We start from the raw sequence: 13,591 nt of genomic DNA, 5'->3' as shown, positions 1-13,591 counted from the left end.
TGGCCAAATTCAAGTAAAGTCTGCAAGTAATGTACTCAGTGTTAAGGGTTTTTTGGTTTTGTTTTGTTTTAACAAATGTACCATGATTATCTAAGATGCTAAGATGCTAATAACATTAGGGGAATTGAAAGATGTACAGGAATTCTGCACTATCTCTGTCACTAATCCATAAATCTAAAATTATTCCCAATTAATTTTATATGTAACAGTAAAAGCCTTCACAATGAAAAAACAAAACCAAAACCAAAAACAACCCAAGGAGAACCGAACTGGACAATCTGAGCATCAAAATCAGCAATGCCAGCCACTGAATTAAAAGAAAGAGTCCATACTTACACCAAATAAATAAACGAGAAAAGGAAAATGAAATCTTCCTTTTATTAAAATGCCAACTCATAAATGTAGGGGGAGTAACTGAAAATTGTCATTTTTCAGCTGTCATGATAAATAATTCAGACAATAATCATCAATGGATACTAAAAGGATTGGATGGAAGTTTGGTGTGCAACAAGATATTCACACAGTTTAAAGTAATCTCCCAACAAATTATATCAGTGAGTCCATCTGAGGAGGCTATAGGAAGTAGGAAAGGTAAACAAAATTTTAGAGAATTAAAAATATTGAAATAGCCCATCTAAATGTGAATATAACATAATGCACTTTATAGTAAACCGTTGAATATTAGGGGAGCATGCTGATAGAGAATGAGTAAGTAATGGTGGGGGAGTTGATTTGATTAAAGCACAGTATATACCAACCTGAAGTACCAAGGTGAAACCCCCTTGGACGATCAATATATTCTTAATAAACAAAATGAAAGGCAGAAGGGGTGGTACCAGTGGGAAGGAGTAGCCACGAGGAAACAGGGAATGAGGGTGTATATAGTGAATGTATTTTTTATCCATATATGAAAATGGAAGAATGAAACCTGTTGAAATTATTCTAAGAAGGGGGAAGAGGGAGCATGATGGAGGGGGTAAATCTAAGATACATTGTAAGCACATTTGTAAATATCACAATGTATCCCCCTGTATAACTATTATATGCTAATAAAATTATAAAAATTATAAGAATAATTTCCCCATACATTGCCTATTAATTACAAAGGAGAACATGGTAACTTTACAGTGGAGAAACCTGGCAGATACTTTCTTAACAAAAGGTTCAAAGTTAGCATCATCAATAAAGTGACAAAATGCCTTCTAAGTTGAGTTTTGTTTTGTTTTGTTTTTTTCTTTCTCTGCATTTTGCCTGTTTCTCCCAGACTCCTGTTTTCTGTTTTTCTGTACTCTTTATTCTTTATGTTAGAGGCTATCCTTAAAAGTCTGGCAATACTCAGCTACTGATTCATATTTAAGAATGAACATTAGACACCTGATTGGAAGTTCTGTGAGAATGGATGGGCACATTGACTGGTGACCTCATCTAGTGGACAGTTGCAGCAAGCTGGCTGTTTCATTGAGGAACCCCCAAAAGTCCATGTGACCATCTTTGCTCAGTTTCTGCAGAGAAGTAATTTGCCAACAGTAAAAGTGGGATAAAAGTAAGATGTACTGGCTGTTAGTATTCTCCTAAAGCTTTCTTTATTTTCTTAAGAAAGAAGGAGGTTAGGAATTCTCTTTTCTCCTCCTCCTTCTCTTCTCCTTCCTTATCCTCCTCTTCCTCCTCCTCCTCCTCCTCCCTCCCTCACCCCCCACTTTCCTCCTCCACCTTCTTCTTTTGCCCTCCTTCCTCCCCTCCTTTTTTCCCCCTTCTTCCTTCTTTCTCCTTTCTTCTTCCTTCTTTCTTCTTTTTTCATTTTTGCTAGGGATGGAGCCTAGGGGCTCACGTATTACACCAGTACTCTACCACTGAGCTACACTCCTTGCGCCTAGGAACTCTAATAACATTTTCATTTACTCCTCCAGTTTTCAGATTGGCCCTTCATTCTACTTGGTTCTGTGTCTCATTTTCCTGAGTCTAATGCAGTTTCACTTAAATTTCTCCAGAAAATAAATCTTAAGTTCTCTTAGGGAGAGGAGAGGGGTGGTCGCCTGACAATGCTGGGTTGGTGGGGGGGGATTGGGAGTCTAATTGCTGCTTCTACAGACTTTAGCCAAGCAACCTCCCTGTTTTTAACTGTTTAACTGGGATGGAACCCAGGGCTTTGCATGCTAGGCTACAGCTACATGTGCAGCTCACTGTTTTTGGTTTTTAATAGTTGTTGTTTTTGTTGAGAATGATTTTGGGGAGATGGCAAAGGGATACCTTTTCTCTACTTCTTAAAACTTTAAATCTTGTAGATTCATATCTTTACTTTGAAATTTTTCATGTAAGATTCTACTTCTGCTCCCACTTCAGCCTACTCAGTTCTCAAGTACACTTTTTTTCTCTTTGGCCCTGCTAAGTTATAATATAATATATATATATATGTTACATATTTTTATAGTATTTTATAAATATGTACATGGAACTTTATATATAAAAATATATTGCATATTCTATAATATATTTTATTTTATTATATATAACATTTTATATAATAATATAGTGTTTTATTATTAAGTATATAATATATATAATATAGAATGATATAATGTTTTATTATAACATATTTTATATAATTGCTATTTTATTATTATATGTAATAATATTTTTTTCTAAGACAGGGAATTCTAACATTCTTAAAGAGTAACAACAATGCTTTACTTTTCTGTAAAATGTGTAGTTTAACAAGGTATTATAGTACCTGCCTGTAATTGCAGCACTCAGAAGTCTGAGGCAGGAGGATCATGAGTTCGAAGGTCAGACAAAACTACATTGCTAGACCCTGTCTCATTAAAAGACAAAATGTGTAGTTTGCAGAGCATTTTCATACAGTTTTGAGTAGGTACATCTTTAGGTCTATAGCTAGAAGCTATATGTCTCCCTTTAGCTTCCACATGCCTTTTTTTCTTTCTTTTTTTTTTTTGGTTTTGTTTTGTTTTTTGAGACAGGGTGTCACTGTGTATCCTAGATTGGCCTCGTAATTTTGATCCTCCTGCCTTAGCCTCCCAAGTGGTAGGATTATTGGCATTCACCACCATACCCACCTCACATCCTTTTTCTTTAACCTAGAGAACATCTTATAAAATAGATTGACCCAGGGATAGAATACTCAGTAGCCAATGATTATCTTCATATCTGTTTAATTTTCTCTACTCCTGGATCTCTTTGTTGCTCAGAAGGTTGTCAGATAGACACTAGGTTCTGGAGGATGCTGGGATTAAGGAGTGGTGAGAGAGGCCCATATCTAATCTTTTCAGGTTTATCCAAGGTTGTTTTCTTATTTTAGTCAGAGCTGTGTAACCTTGCTTTGCTGTATTAACCAACATCTCATCACTTGATTATAATATTACAGTTATCGAGTGTTTGCTGTATGTTAGGCACAATTCTTCATGAGTTCGAGGTGAGCCTGGCCTATATAGTGAGACCTTGTCTCAAAAACAGCAACAATAAAACAGTATGTTAAAAACCTTATCATTCCATCTTTTCTCTTTAATTTTTAAATTTTTTTCTGGTCTTTTGTGTTGTGTTCTATGTAATTTCTTCAGCTCTATCTTCCAGTTCACCAATGCTCATTTCAACTTTGTCTAATCTGTTCTTAAATTTACCTATTGAGTTTTTACTTCAGTAGTTTTATTTCTAATTTCTGAAACTTTCATGTGGGTCTTTTCTTAGATCTGCCTGATCATTTTTAAAACTCTCTTGCTCTTTGCTTATCTTTGAGATTGTATACCTTTTTAAAAATATTTCACAATTAGCTTATTTTTATTCTGTATTTGACATTTTCATAAGTGAAGTCCTTGCCATCTAAATCTTTTATTTTGTTATTATTTACTCCCTGTGTCTTGCCTCCATATTTTTTTTTTTTTTGCGATACTGGGGTTCGAATTCAGAGCCTTGTGCTTGCTAGGCAAACATTCTACCACTTGAAACACACTTCCAGCCCTTCCATGTGTATTTTTAATCATTGACTACAAACTAATTTTTCTTGCCCTTCAATTTTGAGAATCAGGTGTCTACTTAAGTTGAGAGACATTTTCCTTCAGAATAGATTTCAATGTACTTCTGCCAAAGCTGCAGGACCCCACCAACCTTGGGTCACTTGAGCTCCCTCTAAGGATCCCAGCTTAATGCAGAAGTCTTAGGTTTAGCTCCCTTTTTTTTTTTTTTTTTTTTTGAGAGCCATTTTTAGATTTTATTATTTCCCACCAATATTTGCTCTCATGAGAATCTCTCCCAAAAGCAATGTACTCTTTCATATTACTCAGGCAAATAAAAAGCAGAACTATTAAATGAAATGTGGCATTGCTCCCACTACCCTACTCTAGCACATCTCTGACGTCAGAGCATCATGTCATGACACAGGACACCAGCTGTACCAGCTCCCTTACTTTCCCAGTGACCCAAAGCTTGTCTTAAAAGTAAGGACACTTTGGGTTTTGGCTCACAAAGAATCTCTGCTTAATCCACAGCTTATGGTTTCTTCCCCCCCCCCCCTTTTTTGTAGGGCAGGGACAGGGGGTGGGGAGAGTTAAGGAAGTAGTCTTCTCCTATTTACTGTGAGCCTGAAGTTCTTTTAAAAGTGTATGCTATATGTGATCTAGTTTTTTTTTGCAGTGGAAGCTTTATCTATAATATCTTACATAGTACAGGAAACAGAAGTCTCACTACAATTTGATATCCTACTTTTTTATTAGCTTATTAGCCTTTTTTTAGTGCCATTAAATATTCCTTTGAAAACATAATTGTTACAGTTCTATTATATTTCATTACATAGATAAACCACTGTTAAGGCTTTTTAAAAATATTTAGAATAGTCTTAATTTTTAAATTTGTAAATAATACTGCAATGAACATCATTGTATAAATATGAGGTAAATCAAGGGGTTAGGGATATAAGGAGAAATCACAACTCTTACTCTAAGGTACAGGTGGTCTTTTTATTTTACTTCTTTATTTGGTTGTCTGTTTATTCATTTATTGTGGTACTGGGATCCGAACTCAGGGCCTTGAGCTTGTTAGGCAAATGATCTACTAGAGCCACACCACGCCCACAGTGGAAAATTTAAAATGCTTTATTGGAGCTAGGCAAATAAGTAAAGGGTTAAGAGTTTAAGTTCCTAGCTTGAAGATTTACTTACTAAGCATTTTGCTAAGGCTCAGCTCTGTGTGTGTGTGTGTGTGTGTGTGTGTGTTACTAGGGTTTGAACTCAGGACTTCATGCTTACTTGGCAGGCTCTTTACCACTTGAGCCATGCCTCCAGCCCTAGGCTCAACTTTTTGTTTTTCTTCTTCCTCTTTATTTTCCTCCTCTTCATCAGATAGGCTCTTTGTAGGCTAGGCCAACCTTCTGAAAGCTGACTTGGCTCCAGCTAACCTACTGTGTTTGCCATTCAGCAGCTTTATCAAACATCATTGGTGTCTTACTGTGTGCCAAGGCCTGTGCTCTAAATTACTTATTGAGGTATAAGACATAGTCTCACCCTCCAAAAATGTACTCTCATTAAGAGATAAATAATAAAATAAATGGCCAGCGCTTAGTACCAAATGGATTGTATAGACATTTGTGGGCTGGCGGAATGGCAAGTATTAGGCCCTGAGTTCAAAAAAATAAAAAAATAAACAAAAAGACAGTTGTTATTGAAGAAATTCAAGAGAAGGACTACATAGGGTATAATTTGAGCTAGCTCTTTTTGGGGGTGGGAGGATAGGAGTTGCATTCCAGGTATCTTCCCAGTGGAGTGAGCTAAAACTCAAGAGTTTAGTACCAAATGTAGTGGTACATTCCTATAAGCCCAGTACTTGGCAGGCTGAGGCAGGAGGATGGCCAGTTGGAGGCCGGTCTGGGCTATATAGTGAGGTTCTGTCTCAATTAAACGCTCACAGTTTGGAATATATTTGCAGTGGTTAGATAGATAGGGAGGAACCTTGAATGCCACATTAAAGAATTTGGATTTATCCTTAGACAGTGGGAAGCCACTTACGGCTTTTTAGTAGTAGAGGGACATGTTAAAGGCAGTGCTTTGGGGATATTAATCTTGTGTCAATATATAGCCTATGTGGGAGGAAAGAATCAGAATGAAAGCAAGTTAAAAGGCTACATGATAATTCAGAGGAGAAATAATATAAGACTGAATTAGGATAGTGGTGTCAAGATAGAATCTTCTCTCCAGTAGGCTAGTAAAGACTTGACTCTGGAAGATCAGGAAGGTTGTAAGACTTAGAAATCAGTAACAAAAAAATGGGAAAAGCCAAACACTGCTGAGGACTGAAAAGACTTCAGATCTGAAGCTTGCTGTTAATCTGCATTTAAATACAGTCAAAGTATTGTTTTATTAAACAATGAGGAAAGAATCATAGAAGTTGATCTAGGAAGATTGGTGTTACAAGCCAAAGAAGCAGTGTTAAGAGGATAGCTAATTTTATGTCATATTTCAGATATTACAAGTTAAAAAATAAAACTTCTTCACCCAGTTCAAATATTACAAGAAGGTGATTTCTGGTGGATAAGAGAGTTAACATAATCCATTCTTGTAAGTTTTGGTGTTGAAAAGGCAGCAGAAAGAGAGGATGGTCTGAGGTTCCTGGGTTGACGTTTCAGTGATAGCCTCTGCTGTCTGGTTCACCTGAGATTCCCCTAGTTCCAGGACTTTCCTATACTTCCGCTGCTCTGGAATTGGGAAACACCACTCAAGCTGCTGCTGTTTCTGTTTGTTTGGTTTGGGTTTTTTTGCAGTACTGGGGCTTGAACTCATGGCCTTCACCTTGAGCCACTCTGCCAGCCCTTTTTGTGATAGGTATTTTTGAGATAGGGTCTCTCAAACTATTTGCCTGGGCTGGCTTTGAACGGCAATTCTCCTGATCTCTGCTTACTGAGTAGCTAGGATTACAGGTGTGAGCCACCGGTGCCCAGCCTGCTGCTGTTTTTTTAACAACTTCATTAAGATAAAATTGACATACCGTAGATTACACCATTCAAAATACACAGTCCAGTTGTTTTCAGTGTAGTCACAGAGTTGTGCAACTAGGAACATAATCTAATTTTAGAACATTTTCATCATCCCCCAAAGAAACCCCATACTCAGGGCTGGGGAGTGGCTCAAGCGGTAAAGTACCTACCTAGCAAGCACAAGAGTTCAGACCCCAGTACTGCCAAGAAAGTTACTCTCCATTTCTCCCTCTGTCCTGTATCTGGTGGCCACCCCATCCACTTTTTGTTCTAGAGATTTGCATAGTCCAGACTTTTCATAAAAATGGAATCCATCAATATGTGACCCTTTATGTCTGGCTTCTTTCACAAAGGTTTATCTACATTGTGGCATTATCAGTACTTCATTCCTTTTTATTGTGAATGACATTCTATCGTGTGGATATACCACCTTGTGTTAATCCACCCATCTATTGATGATCAGGTTGTTCTTACTTTATTTTATTTTTCTGTTATTGTTGTTGGTACTGGGGTTTGAACTCAGGGCCTTGTGCTTGCCAGGCTGGTGCTCTACCACTTGAGGCACACCCCTAGCCCCATTCCCACTTTTTATGGATAATGCTACTATGAACATTTTTTTTTTTTTTGCAGTACTGGGGTTTGAACCCAGGACCTCATGCTTGCCAGGTGAGCAGGCTATTATCTGAGCCACTCTGCCACCCCACTGCTATGAACATTTGTGTACAAGCTTTTGTGTGAAATGTTTTCATTTCTCTTGGGTATATAACTAGGAGAATTGTTGAGTCATATGGCAATTCTGTTGAACATTTTGAGAAGCTGTCAAAACTGTTTTCCAAAGTGGTTGCACCATTTTACAATGCCCCTAGCAATGTATGAAAGTTTCACTTTCTCTGTTCATTGACACTTGTCCTTGTCTATGCTTTTTATGTTAGTTTCTAGTGGGGTCAAATGGTATCTCATTTAATTTTTTTTTAAATTTTTGCATTACTGGGGCTTTGAACTCAGGGCCTCACACTTGCTAGGCAGGTGCTCCACCTGCACATATAACTAAAATTTTTATTAGCATATATTAATTGTACAGAGGGGTATCATTGTGATATTTCCATCCATGCATATTATCTCATTTAGTTTTGGTTTGCATTTCCCTAATAACTAATGATTTTGAGCATCTTTTATGTGCACATTGACCATTCGTGTGTTATCTTTGGGTAAATATCTTCAAATCCTTTGTCCATTTTTAATTGGTCATTTGTCTTCTTGTTCCTGAGTGTAGGAGCTCTTTATATATTCTGGGTCAACATCCCATATAAGATATGTGATTTGCAAAATTTCTCCCTGCTGTGAGTTGCTTGCTTTTTTTTTTTTTTTTTGATGGTACTGGGGTTTGAACCCAGGGCTTCGTTCTTGCAAAGTAGGCACTGTACTTGAGCCATACCTCCAGTCCATTTTGTTCTGGTATATTTTTTGTCGGGGGGGAGGTTGGGGAAGATGGAGGTGTTATATCTTATGAACTGTTTGCCTCAGCTTGCCTGGGACTGCAATCTCCCTGATCTTAGCCTCCCAAGAAGCTAGGATTTCAGGCTTTTCTTTTTCTATTCTGATTGTGTCCTTTGAAGCACAGAAGTTTTAAATATTTATGGAATCTAGTTTATTTTGTCTTTTGTCACTTCTGTTTTTGGTATCATACTCAAGAATGTGTTCCCTAACTGACAGTCATGATGAGTTACTCCTTTGTTGTCCAAGTGTCTTTTCAGCAGATCTTTTTTTCACCTGAAAAACAGAGGACTTCGGTCTGGTGTAATAATGTATTCTATAATCCCAGCACTTTGGAGCCTGAGTCAGGAGGACTGCAAGTTCAAGGCCAGTCTGGGCTATGTAATGAAACCCTGTCTCAAAAAATAAAATAAATTTTAAAAACCTAGGGTCTTCTCTTCTAAGCCTTTAGTCACTCATTTATACCCAAGGACCATTCCTTTTAGTTATCCTTGTTCACCAGGACCTCACTAAATACAGTGTCAAACAGTGTGCTAGGTTTATGAGAAACACAAAATAAAAATGATACTGTCTTCTATACTGGATACTGGGGATACAAAGATGAGGATATAACTTGGACCTTGCAGTCTAGAAGAGGTGTTAAGGCAAGTATGCAAAAAAGAACAATAACCATGTTAAGTGACACAGGATTTACTTTAAACTTGTCAGGGACTTAGTTTCTGTTCTGTTTGTTTCTAGTGAAGTTCGCATCCATATGCAATGAAATGAGAAAAATGGTGACAGTATGCTTTCTCTTCAGAAATGATGATAGTTGATGTCAAGTTTATTTATTTTCTTAGTGATTCTACTTGGCAGTTTAAGAATATATTGATCCCATAGTTTGGGTGGGGTATTTTTCTCTTACCTATCTATAAAATCAACCTGTAACCACTGGTTCAGAGAACAGAGGAATCATTTCTGGCTCTGGAGTGATCAGTGAGGACTCGGAGGAGTCGCTCTGAGTCTTGAAGGCTTTTGTGGCCATGTATAAATCTGAATGAACAAAGGCTTGAGAGTGGACATGTGCTTCTGCAACAGGCTTGAAGCACTCTGTGATGGAGTGGAGAGTAAGGTCCAGTGGAGAAAGAATAGACAGCCATGATGGACTGCTCTGGAAGACAAAAAGAGAGCTTCAACCTGATTCTCTAGGGAGTTGGGACCCATTAAAAGGAGCAAGAGCTGGGCTGGCAGAGTGGCTCAAGTGCATCTGCCTAAGCCCTGAGCCCTGAGTTCAAACCCCAGTATCACCATAAATAAATAAATGAGGCAGGAACAAGTTATGGAATCAGCTTAGGTGTTCATCAGTAGATGAGTAGATAAAGAAAATGTGGTACATATACACAATGGAAGTACAGTCAGCCATAAAGAAAAATGAAATTATGTTGTTTATAGAAAAATAGAACTGGAAATCATAATGTTAAGTGAAAATGTAAAAAATAAGTGAAATAAGCCTCACAAAGACAGGTATCACAGGGAGGGGGCATAAAAGTAAAAGGGGAAGGGGGAGGGGTTCAGGAAGGGTAACGGAATGAATATGATCAAAGCACATTTATATGCGTGTCTGGAAACATAACGAAAACCCTATATAAAATTGTTATTAATTTTTCTTTTTTTGCGGTACTGGGGCTTCAACTCAGGGCCTTCACCTTGAGCCACTCCACCAGCCCTATTTTTGTGAAGGGTTTTTTTGAGATAGGGTCTCATGAACTATTTGCATGGGCTGGCTTTGAACCACAATCCTTCTGATCTCTGCCTCCTCAGTAACTAGGATTACTCGCATGAGCCACCAGCATCCACCCATATACACTAATTTTAAAGGTGGCAGGAGAGTGACATCCTGAAGAAAGATGGTGCTTTGGGAAAATGAATCTGGGAGTGCTGGGAGGGAATCTGCAAGCAGGAAGACCAGTTAGGAGGGTTGAGGTTTATAATGTGACCAAATTTGGGTTTTGTTTCTGGCTGGAAAATAATTTGATCTTTCATCAAAAGCTATATAGCTCTATAGGCAGTACTTGTTGGAAAGTAGATGATAATGTGGTCTGTGATGTGGTGCATTAAGCCAAGCACTGAAAGTTTCAGAGTTAGCCTTTCATAGATGACTGGAAATCCTTCCCAAGCACTGGTTATCTAGCTCAATGCTTGGCTTAACCTCACAGAAATTTCAGAAGCAAAAGCTCTAGGTCCAGAGCTCTCACAGTAAGCAGCTTGACTCCACACACTTGATCATGGAGGCTGACTTTGTCTAACCTATAGCTGTTTGTCCAACTCCCTTAGTGGTCTTTATTAGCTTGGGTAGAAGTGAGTACTCTGACACCATTTCTGCTCCTTTCAGCCACCTTGAGAGGACTGCTAATAGTTGTTAGCAATTTCTCTCCCTCCTTTCCTTCCTCATTGTTTTCTGCTTTGTAGGACCAAGGGGCCATGGCCTCTCAAAGTCAAGGTTGGAGTTGGTCTTTAGTTACTTTCCTTCTCTATAATTCTTCAGCTCAGGTGTCAGGAGACACCTGACCTACTCCACCACTCCACCCATGACCAATAGAAGAAGCAAGAAAGGGAAAGAAAACTACATCCCTTCTGGATCCTGACAAGTAGCTGCTGTGACCCAGACCTGTGGTTTCTCCAAAGCCTTCTTTCTAGAGACTTGAAATCCAAAAACTTCATTGTGGAATCCAAATAGCATAGTCAGCACTCTGTATCTGTAGGTTCTGTATCCATGGACTCAACTAATATTTAAGGGGTAAAACCTCATCTGTACTGAACATGTTCAGACTTTTTTCTCTTGTCATTATTCCCTAAACAATACAGTAGGCCAGGTACTTAACTTAGCATTTATTCGATATTATGTTTCTAATAAGTCAGATCTAATGTGTCAGATGCAAATACTATGCATTTACAGAGGGTACTAGAACCTCCCCTCCTCCCCAACTCCTTACTGGACTCCCATAGATACCAAGAGATGACTATAGTGAACCTTGGGTGGAGTGGTGGGCAGGGCTAGTGTTTGGGGACCAAGCCCACCTTGAGAGCACCTCTGTGTTCAAGGGTAACAGCAGGGAGCACTGGCACAATGTGGACAGAGACATCACTGCTGCTTACTGTTCAACTGACTCCTGCTGTGGTTTCTCTTTTACTCACTTACTCTCACAGAATGCAGAGAAGGGGGGAAGGACTCAGTAGGTCTACAGGCAGAACGGAGATTTTTCTCTCATCTAGGAGAGACCACTCCTTTTCCTCTGGTTTCCTTTCCCTGGGAGGGGCTTCCTAGCCTCTCAGCCTGGCTAAAGGAATTCTGCCTCCACATAAATCTAGCTAGCCCCAACTCTGTAAGGACCAAACACTGATGTGACAGACCCAGTTTTGCGTCAGCCACAATTAGTACATTCTCTGAAAATCCAGGGAACCGAATCAGACCCTGTGTCAGGATAGGGACCTACAGCTGCTTGGTTCCTAAGACAATACTACCCTGTGTGCCAAAGTCTACCTGCAGCCTAGTCTGTTTTCTAGAAAGACCCCATCTGTTTCCCTGAGGTGGTGTGCCCTAGGTGTGCTGGGACTGGCTGGACATCTGAAAGGATGCTAGTAGAATGATGACTGGTCCCTGCAGCCTCCCTTCAGGGCTTCAGGAATTGCCTCCCAGTTTGACTGCTCCATCCTGAGGTTAGTCTGGAAAACAGGGAGTCATTCAGTGGGTGAAAAGAAGAGGGAGAGGTTTCTGGCCAAGGTCTGAAAGGAGGGGCATGAGGAAGGAAGGAAGGAAGGAAGGAAGGAAGGAAGCAAGCAAGCAAGCAAGCAAGCTAGCTCCCAGGCTCTGCCCAGACTTCTTCCCTGACACTCTTAAAAACAAGAGAGAAGCTGGTCACCGCTCTCCTTGTTTTTTCTTGCTGTCTTGAATCTCCATCTTCCAGCACTGCCCTCTGTGACAGACTTCTTTCTCTACCCTCCCCCTTCCCCGGGCTAACGGGCCCACAGGGGAGGGAGGCTGAGTGGCTGTACTGTGGGCAGGCCTGTTCCTTTCCCTTCCCCCTTCCCTTAGCAGCAACGTCACCGCAGCAGCAGCAGCCGCGGCAGCAGCAAGGAGATGGGCTGGGATTGCGCAGCCTCCCTGCATTAGCTGAGATGCCATTGTATTACCAGAAGTCCGATCTCAGGAAATCAGCTCAGTTCCTCATGCCGTCCTGTGGAACAGTGCCTTGGCTGGGACTGTCAAGGTAGAGCTCAGTGGGAGTGCAAAAGGAACTGGAGCCTCCCGTCCAGCCCAAGGCTCTTTGCAGAGGTATGGCTCATTGGCGTTGCGGGGGAGGGGAGAGGCAGAGCCCTGGATGGATCACTGATCAGCTTTTGGGCCCTGGCTCCTAAAGGTTGGCTTTGTCTTTGAGAAAGAGAGAGAGTGTGTGCTGGCGTGCACAAGCACATCCATGCTACATTTGGCTGTGGTGCAAGGGTGGGGAACAGCAGAGGATTGGGCTCATAGTATTTATGCTGTTTTGTCAAGAAGCAAAAAAATCCTGTCTTCCGTTGTGGTTCTTAGGAAGCTGCTGTAGCTGCTATCATCAGGGTGGTAGGAGTCACATTTAGAAACAAAGGCTTAATGGGAGGAGACACCATAGAGAACATGCAGGAATCCACGCAGCTTCCAGAGGGGCTGGGCAGCTTTCCCTCCACATACATGCATGGTTATGGACACACGTACCATACATACCTTCTGGTGCTGTGGGAGCTACCAGGCTCCAGGTTAGGATGGAGTAAGAAAGAATGTTGATCCAGATGCCCCACAGTAACTGAGGGGATGAGGCAGTCATCACAATGATGAGGGAACCTGACCTGTTACAATCAGCCTAATTACACAGGCTTAGCTTTCTAGCAGGAAGAGACCTAAGTGTAAGCTAAACTAACCCTCCCAAATCCATCCTTTTCCCTCAGTCCTACCCTAGTCCTATGGATATAGCAGCAGGACCTCAAGTCAAGGTCAAATTGCTAGAGAATAGCAGCTGAATACCACTGCCTTCCCCTTTCTTGAGGAGGCCAAAAAAGAAAGAATGGGTTCTGTGACTAGCAGAAGTGAATGACAAAAGGCCTAGGATCCTT

At 40.2% G+C, this 13,591-nt stretch overlaps 1 protein-coding gene across 7 annotated transcripts in view; it reads left to right on the top strand.

Moving 5' to 3' along the window:
- The window catches only part of Rusc2 (RUN and SH3 domain containing 2), a 60,517-nt gene that overhangs the window by 25,089 nt on the left and 21,837 nt on the right, over positions 1–13,591 (top strand). For 3 of the 7 annotated variants that reach the window (XM_074051519.1, XM_074051517.1, XM_074051512.1), the window contains exon 1: positions 12,540–12,779. The exons of the other annotated variants lie outside the window; for them this stretch is intronic. The gene's annotated coding sequence lies outside the window, so the exon portion shown is untranslated. Of the gene's footprint in view, positions 1–12,539; positions 12,780–13,591 lie in introns of those variants that run through there. 7 annotated transcript variants of the gene reach the window in all.

The sequence above is a fragment of the Castor canadensis genome, chromosome 13 (genome assembly GCF_047511655.1).
Source record: "Castor canadensis chromosome 13, mCasCan1.hap1v2, whole genome shotgun sequence".
In the NCBI taxonomy this organism is placed as follows: Eukaryota; Metazoa; Chordata; class Mammalia; order Rodentia; family Castoridae; genus Castor; species Castor canadensis.
The sequence above is the reverse complement of the archived record's forward strand: the minus strand, read 5'-3'. Positions and strand labels throughout refer to the sequence as shown.